The 8,529-nt window shown below is 41.0% G+C and overlaps 1 long non-coding RNA gene across 1 annotated transcript; it reads right to left on the minus strand.

The window, feature by feature from the left end:
• Positions 1–503: 503 nt before the first annotated feature.
• On the minus strand, positions 504–5,875 carry LOC119191246. The gene is made up of 3 exons (XR_005113407.1): positions 5,617–5,875; positions 1,613–1,778; positions 504–653 (listed from the first exon to the last, which is right to left on the minus strand). It is a non-coding gene; the product is annotated as an uncharacterized LOC119191246 (long non-coding RNA).
• Positions 5,876–8,529: the final 2,654 nt, after the last annotated feature.

Raw genomic sequence — 8,529 nt, forward strand, 5'->3', positions numbered from 1 at the left:
TATTTATGTTGTATTGAATAATATTATGTAATGTATTTTAATATATAATTTCGTCTTGAATACCTACAGTGATTAAGACACGGAGACGAGATGTTTCTTAAAATAAAAGGTGAGTCTTCGAATCTAATATTTAAATATTCCCAGAACAGGGGATAACTATTAATTATCGCCTGTTCTGGCAATATTCTCTTTCTTACTTCAAAATGTATTGTTCTTCACTGGTAGGTCTCACATATCTGAGAGTCCGCCTGGGTAGGAACCACCTGTGTAGTCACTGTTGTGTTCTGGTTTAAAGAACAAGACTTAACATCTCATGTCTCAGGATTGCGAGCGCAGTGGAATACCAAACAATAATTTGTATTTAAATGTGTTGGTTGTCTTTCTACTGTTTACGGGCGGTCGAATCGCTTACATGCGAACGGCAAGCTCGTCTCGGCGTTCAAAGCAATAAAAATGTTCTTCAACCTGCCCAGTCCTATACTTCCATCGTCCCCTTTTTAACTATCTTTACACTACATAACTAAAATGCTATATACCAAAACATTTCTACGAGTAAGTTAAATGTTGGTATAAATAGTTACTAGCTCGTCTCCTGACGTCCACGCCGAAGGGTATCATGGTATGGACGGAATACTCTGAGGAACAGCTGCCACCTGGAAACGGGAAGGGATGTATGGATACAGGAAATAGGATAGGGTAAGGAATAAAGAAAAGTGTAGCTGAATATTTAATGCATCATACTATATCAGACTTTTGTGATTGTCAAAGATACTGTCTAATAATTATTTACGTATTTTTTGACCTAGTTTGTCTTATTAAGAAAAAGTTTGATTATGTGTAGATATTCGAAGACTGGGTTAAATAGTTATAGAAGTAATTTTCTCTTGAACAAATTTCTTTTTTATTGTTAATAATATAACACAAACTTTTAAAGATAGGCCAGTGTAAAATGCCCAAGGGAATTGCCTATTAATCCACCTTAGAGCAATGCAAGGATTATTCAAAATGGGTACATCAGAAACTATCATATTAAACATAATAATAAAACGATGAATTCATAATCAATTTTAGACTTTCTTGTAGTGTGCTTACATTATAAGAATTAACCTGTAACGCAACATAAAAAAAATAGTTATTATAAACCAGGGATAGACATAAAAAAGTCCCAGACTGGTATACGTTGGAATATACAGGGTCATTTTGACATTCTGTTACTAAATGAAACCACATACTCGTCTTCATCTTTGCTGACATTGTGCCAAAAAATATCCATTAATTACGAATATATTTACCTAAAATCCTGCTTTTAGTTTTCTAATTTTTTTATCATTTTGTAGTTAAGTGCGAATATGGCGTGTACGTGAGTGTATTTCTGACTGAAAGTATGATGCCGCTGCGACGAATTCTCATGGAGTAGTAGTAGTGGCATTCGGGCGCGTAAAATTAAAATCAATTTTATTAATATTTATTTTGTTCAAAACTTACACTTAAATTTACATCTATGTACGGCTCAAGTAACTTATTACTTAATTGGTATTTCCAAGTAGATAAGTATGTGGTTTCATTTAGTAATGCAATGTCAAAATGACCCTGTAGAAACAGCACTACGCACTAATCATCCTCGCGAAGCCGAAGTCGCACAGCTTGACCACGCCGTCGCCTGTCAACAGGATGTTCTCGGGCTTCACGTCCCGGTGGATGCAGTTGTGCCGGTGACAGTACGCGACGCCCTGCAGGGTCTGCCAGATGATCTGCTTCGAGAGGAGCTCGGGGCAGCCCTGGGAGAAGAGAGTCATAATCATATCAGCACTGTATTATATACTGGCCCACTGTTGGGCACGGGCCTCCCTATCACTGAGAGGGATTTGGCCTTAGCCCACCACGCTGGCCTAGTGCGATTTGATAAGACTTCATACACCCTCGAAATTCCTATAGAGAGCTTCTCAGGTATGTAGGTTTTCTTCACGATGTTTTCCTTCACTGGTGAAAGAATACAAACATCATTTTTTAGAAAAGTCAGAGGTGTGTGCCCTTGGGATTTGAACCTGCGTACAACGGCAGTCCGTTCCACAACCAACTAGGCTATCGGAGAAGAGTGGTTTTGAAATTTGTAGCTGTGATACTCAGATTTGACACAAAGTCGTAAAACTAAGCGAAATCGCTATTATTCAAGGTATAGGGGCAGTTTGACGAAAGAAAATTGGCTGTACCATACCTACCACTGCTGAGCGGGGCCTGCTATACTGCTGTATTTAGACCTTAGCCTATCACCCTGGCGTAGTGCGGGTTTTCAGATTTCACATACCTTCGAAATTCTTATAGAGAATTGTCAATCTCAGGTATGTAGATTTCCTCACAATGTTTACCTTCACTGTTAACCCAAATAAACAAGTAACTTGTAAAAGTCAGAGGTAGTACCTTGGGTTTTGAACCTGCGAACGTTGTCTTAAATATTGTAGAATTATGTTGTTAACATGAACTAAATAAACTGAATTATTTACTTTTTTATACAATTCACAAAGGCATGTCTTTGTTGCATTTGAAGCGTGTAATTAACGTCTAAGAATTACTGTCTACATTATGCAGATTACGTGCAGTCAAGGTCCATCGATGGGTCACTTGATCTCCATAAAGATACATGAAGGTCTAATTGGAGCGATCTGATATCATTGAATATGTCGACAGCTCATCACATGCGCGTCACGTAAAAAAAGTTAAGAGGAAAATAGTCCAAATGTTCTCTGTTAATCTGGAGGTCGCTCAATATCTTGCGTAATAACTTGTATTACGAAACTATTGTAATTTGGGTATACCAATAAATAATTTGTAAATTTTAATACATTTTATTGTAATAAATTGTAACCCTCGAAAGCAGATGAGCTGACGCCCTATCTGATAGTAAGTCACCCACGAACATCGGATATACAAAGCATACAGCGAAGCCGCTGCCTACCACTGCTGTAATTATAGGAAGCCAGCAGTTATCCGTCAATTAATAGGTTAGTATCTGCTTAGAATTTTAAGTACCATCTTATTAATGATAAGAATAATTGAACATAAAATAAATAATAAATATATTAACATAAACCCAACGGTTATTTAAATATAAGAACGTGTGTGTTTTTCATAAGGAAACTCAAGAGATTTTAGGAATTTGTTTTGTTCGAAATTCCTGTGTTTAATGAATAAATATTGTTTCATCGTTATATAAATAGGCTTTATAAATTACAAAAATATTTGCTTCATTAAATCAGTTGCGATTATTGAACATCATTAGTTTGATTCGTGATTCAAAAACAGGTAGTTTAATCAAGTCATGATTTCCCTATAATTGTGATTTGTGTCACGTATTCTCATTAAATTCCCTAATAACTATTATAAGTACGTAATCAGTAGAGCTCAGTGAATTTCGACTTCAGTAGGTACACGAAACAAAACAAATGCACCAAAAAAGACGCCTTAGAGTAATTCACATAGAGAAATGGTAAAATAAGTAGATAGTAGATACCTAATATAACTTCAGTATATAATTATATATTTACAGTGTTTTTTTGTCTTATTTTAGAATCAGTGCCGTAGCGTGAGTTTTGGATCCAAAATTAGTCGCCCCAACGCACCAAACGAAACAAGAAACGCCATTTCAACAAAACAAAAGACCCACTATGCAACCAAGCATCCCACCCCCTAAATGTCGGTACATGCGCTTAAATATGAAAGGATAAAATTCCAATTTTAAAAGTTCCTAGTTTACATTTTTTAGTGCCCCTCTAAAAGTAGCGCCTAGGACGTTCCACCACTGCTTCGAACGTAATACAATTTAGATAGTTTTAACATAAACTCAATGCTAGAAATATTTTTTCAACTGCACGTGTACAAAAAAGTAATAAATATTGAAATCCTATTGTTTAGTAAAACAGAAATGAATTTATTGATTTCCAAAAACACTAATTTGAATAAACATACCCGTTTGATCACGTTTTTTGACCTCAAACACAGCAAATATTTTTAATGACATATTTCAAGTTATTAGTCATCATTTTTATTTGTTCATTTTTTAAATACACAAGGAAATGTTCACATTATAAAACGAACATGGGAACCACATATCAGAATGGTATTTCTAATCTTTTTCTTAAAATATAGTATAAAATATCTTTATTGCATATTAGCCACCAGTTACTGTTGCGTTTTTTTCGTTCAGACACAAAATATCGTCTGTTTATAGCAAAGCCTAGGTATATAATAATTAGCAGACCAGTTACTCGAGTGAGTGTAGTCTCTAATTGTTTACCTACGTGTTCAAATTCTATTAAATCAGCTGGTTACAATATTATGATGATTACATCAATTTCCCTTGTAGACATACGATCCATGCATTTACCGTCAGTTGCAATGTATCTCACTCGGGAAAAGTACCAAACAGAAGTTCATAGTAATCAAAATTTAAAAACTACCGCACTTCACGCCTTTATTCCTGAAGGTGTTGGCAGCAGCAAAGCTTAAAATATCCCTTTTCGCCATGTGCGTTCCACTGCAAGATGTTATAGAGGGTGATCCAATCGCTATTTCAAGTACTAATTACAGATTCTGGGTTGATAATGAGCAGAAAAAAATAATATCACATCGACTCGAAATTCGAACCCGGGACCTCAGAGCGGTGTTGAAGAGCGCACGCAATTCAACTACGTCTCCGATTGAAAACTAATATAGACTTCAAAATGAAACAATACATTAAAGATATCACCCCACATACGGCGCTCGTCAGTCAATGTTGACTCACACATTAGGTTTTCCCAAACGTGGCTTGTCCGTGTCAATTTAAACTCAGCAAATGGATATAAGTTCGTATTTGATAATTTCGTTAAAAAAAAGACGCCGTAATGCCTAAACTCGAAGTGATATAATTTAACTAACTTCAATAATTAATGGTCAAATTCAAATTGCGCGACTTTGAAAATAAATTACTATAAATAATCCTCAGTGGTGTATAATTACCACTGATGCAGATTTATTCAGTGACATACTTTTTGTGATGTATTTCTGGGCAGTAAGGTGCCCGTGCACCTACTTATACCCCCTCCAGCGCCCATGGTAGGAAGGCAGCTCGACTACTGCCCCTTATAAGCCTACTCAGCGGCAAATTTGAGTTATTTCATTATCTAATCCAATAGGCGTACAACACCGAGACAATAATACGTTAAAAGTCTAACAATGTAATCGCCAAACATTCAAAGTTCAGGGTCTCGGTAAATGAGGCAGAGGTACACACTACACAAATAGACCCAATAGCGAGGTCGGCACGCGAATTAAAATTACTGTCTTGTACAAACAGACCATAAGTTACTTTGTACTTGTGTTTGGTGAGATGGGATTTTAAAATTAACATAATAATATAGTCTTTGCAAGGGAATGCGATAAGATATTTTTTTAACGCCAGAGAGATATGTTATTCTAGTGGCGTCTATCATGTCATTTTTCGGGAAGGGAGGGAATTAAATGCTATAGAAACAAAAACTAACATGCAACTCTACGGTGGGCATTATCCCGCCAGCCACCTCACTCAAGTGTATGACTTTCCTAAAAATTAAAGGTAAAGATCATTGCAGGTGTACTCACAGCTGGATACTTCTCCAATTCATGTAGCACGGTGTGGTCGCAGTACTCGAAGACCAAGTGCAGCTTGCGCTTGCGCCGAAACACTTCGATCAGGTTCACCAGGTTTGGATGCTTCAGGTTCTGTTGGAGAAGAATGCACGAAACCTGAATATGGTTAAATAGTCCCGTGGGCGAAGGACCTAAGGCTTAATGAATTAACATTCTTGTTATACTGCTAAAGGTTCCGATGACTTGGCGTACTGCAAATGATTAACGATAATGATAAGTGTTGTAGTCGACAATTGCTATCGCTTTCCATATATAAGTAGCCATTGCATGCATTATAAATGATTATTGTTGAGCAACCAGGCCGTGCTTTCATCGAATTTTTTTTTTTTTTTTTTTTTTTTTTTAGACTAAGGATTTACGTTTATAACAAATAATGTTGTTATTCGAAAACAGTATTTTTATAACTTTCTTACTTACTATATCGTTCAGCGGGTTTTAATTTAAATTGTTTAAATTTATAATTTAACTCTCACTTCCACTGAGCAATAGAGCAATTGAGTATGTTTTTGCATTGAAACACGTAACTTATGGCTCAGAAAATGACTTAAGCTAGTAATATTCTGATATTTTGGAATAATGTTTGAAACATACAGGACTCACCCCAGGACAAGTTTCAACACGGTCGGATCAATATAACACCATTTAAAAATACATTGTATTGTTTCGAACTGGCTCACAATTCGTCAACATTACAGTTGGTTGAATAATAAAAACACGATTCTACAAAGTTTCATAACTCGTATTGCATTGATTACATTTTTCGACGATATTTCGTGACACAGGGCGGAACGTTGTTTTATTGTTTGAATAAAACTTGTGCAATTGTAGAATTATTTTCGGACCAAGTATCTTGAGTCTGTTGTTTTGAACACGCTAATTAAAATTTCATAACAATTTAATGTAGGTATTATTCCCCCCCCCCCCCCCATAGGAGACGCGCAGGGACGGCTGCGGTCGTAGACTTAGACACTACAACGTCAGAGGAAGCCCGCAGCCGTCCCAAATGCGCCGAAGAGGGCCACCGCGGAGTTTTAGCTGGTAGGCCGTGCGCAGGTTAAGTTATACATGGGGTGCTAGGTCAGGAAACCTCCTCGTGGTGCACCCTGGGCAACGGCGCGTCGATCAGACCGATCAGGCTGATCTGCGCGCCGGCGAATATCCTGACAACAAGATGGTTGGCGGTCGTCGCCTGTTGCGGCGATCGTCGTCTCGTTTAGTTGACGATTGGTCCGAAGGGCCCACCTCGGGCGGCTCCTGGTTCTGTCCTGGGGTGTCGACGGGCTCGGTGTGCGCTCACCCCGCCCCGAGCAGGCAGTGGGAGGGACTCTCTCCCATTGTCGCCGTCGTAGATCGTAATCCGGTGTGGAGGTCTGTGGATATGTCTCGCGCTCCTGCCGGACCGAGGGTCTTGGCTTAACCGCCCGGACCGCGAGGAAGAAAACCTCTATAAAAAATGACCCCGAATCCCAAGCGGCGGCGCGCGAGGGATGCATGGCCGATGGGTAGTTCGGTCTCGAGTGCGACCCCCGCCAGAGTACCGGCCGACACTCTGTGCAGGTTACGCTAGGCTTACCCAGGTACAGGGGCTCTGCCTGGGCGGACCACCCTTTCCCCATACTCGTGGAATCTCATGGATGCAAATATTTTAAAAACCCAACCAAAAAAAACTGACGAGATTGCCTACTCCGGTTCCCGAATCCGGGGCTGGAGGGGCGGAGGTCGGAGGGAGCAATCCTGAAGACAGAAAGATAGTAGGAGGAGAAGTTATAGGAGGAGATGTGGGCGTACAGCCCTGTGAAGGTTCAGCAGGTGATTTTGAATTTGCGGTTCCGGCCTCGGTCGTTGAGCCTGAAACGAGTGGCGTTATCACGAGGCTCCGTAGAGGACGCCTTTGGGCGGGAAGTGCAACATCTTCGGTGAGGTCGCGATCTCGTCCGTCCAGCGACTCGGAAAGCGGCACAGACACCGGTCCGCCTTCAAAACGGGCAAGGCACAACGTGACCTAAGAACTCAAAGACGGCAGGCTCACCGGATCCAGCGGGACGAGGAAATGGAAGAACGGGTTCAAGAGTACTTGAAAACCTCTGTAGATCCTGAAATACCTCCGATAGAGCTAGACGGACCGAGAGTCATTCTACGAGAGGACCTGACTCACTGCAGCAAGATCGTGCGGCTGATTATGCGCAAATCAGGCAACTTGAAGGGCACGAGCCAAAAAGCTCTGAACTCGGTGGCTGAGACCATAACCGAATACGTCAACCAACCGCAGGCGACGGTAAATGCTCGACTCGAGCAGGAGACGAAGGCGCTTAGAGACCACAGCGCGCCTCGAGACGGCAATGAGCAAGATGATGGAAGAGAACGCCTCCCTCAGACGACGTATAGAAGAACTTGAGAAGGCTCTGTGTGCGAGACCATCTGAAGACGCCATAGAGCAGCTGGAAGCCCGCTTGCAGGCCAGACTTGAGTCGACTCTCATGGGTCCGGCTCAAAGACCTCCCCTGCCCATGAAACAAAACCGCGCAAGTGGGCTCCCAGTTCAGGAAGGATTTGTTGGTGGGCAACCTCAGTCCGCCACCACCAAGGCCAAGGGCAAAGCGAAGGGCAGTAGAGCTGTCCAGCCCACTCCACCTGTGCTGACACCACTGGTCACTCCCTTTAACAACCCGTCCTGCGTTGCAGTTGCCGGGCCATCTGGCGTAAAGTAGCCAAAGGTGTAGCCAAAAAGGGTACTCAAGGCGAGAAGGGCGCCGCTCCGGCGCCGACACCACAGAACGCCAAAGCTCCACAAAAGACAAAGGGGAGAGGAAAGAACAGGCCCGCCCCTCCCGGGCAGCAAGCCCCACAGGAACCTAGTCCACTTCC

Source organism: Manduca sexta, unplaced genomic scaffold (genome assembly GCF_014839805.1).
Source record: "Manduca sexta isolate Smith_Timp_Sample1 unplaced genomic scaffold, JHU_Msex_v1.0 HiC_scaffold_1250, whole genome shotgun sequence".
Taxonomy (NCBI): domain Eukaryota; kingdom Metazoa; phylum Arthropoda; class Insecta; order Lepidoptera; family Sphingidae; genus Manduca; species Manduca sexta.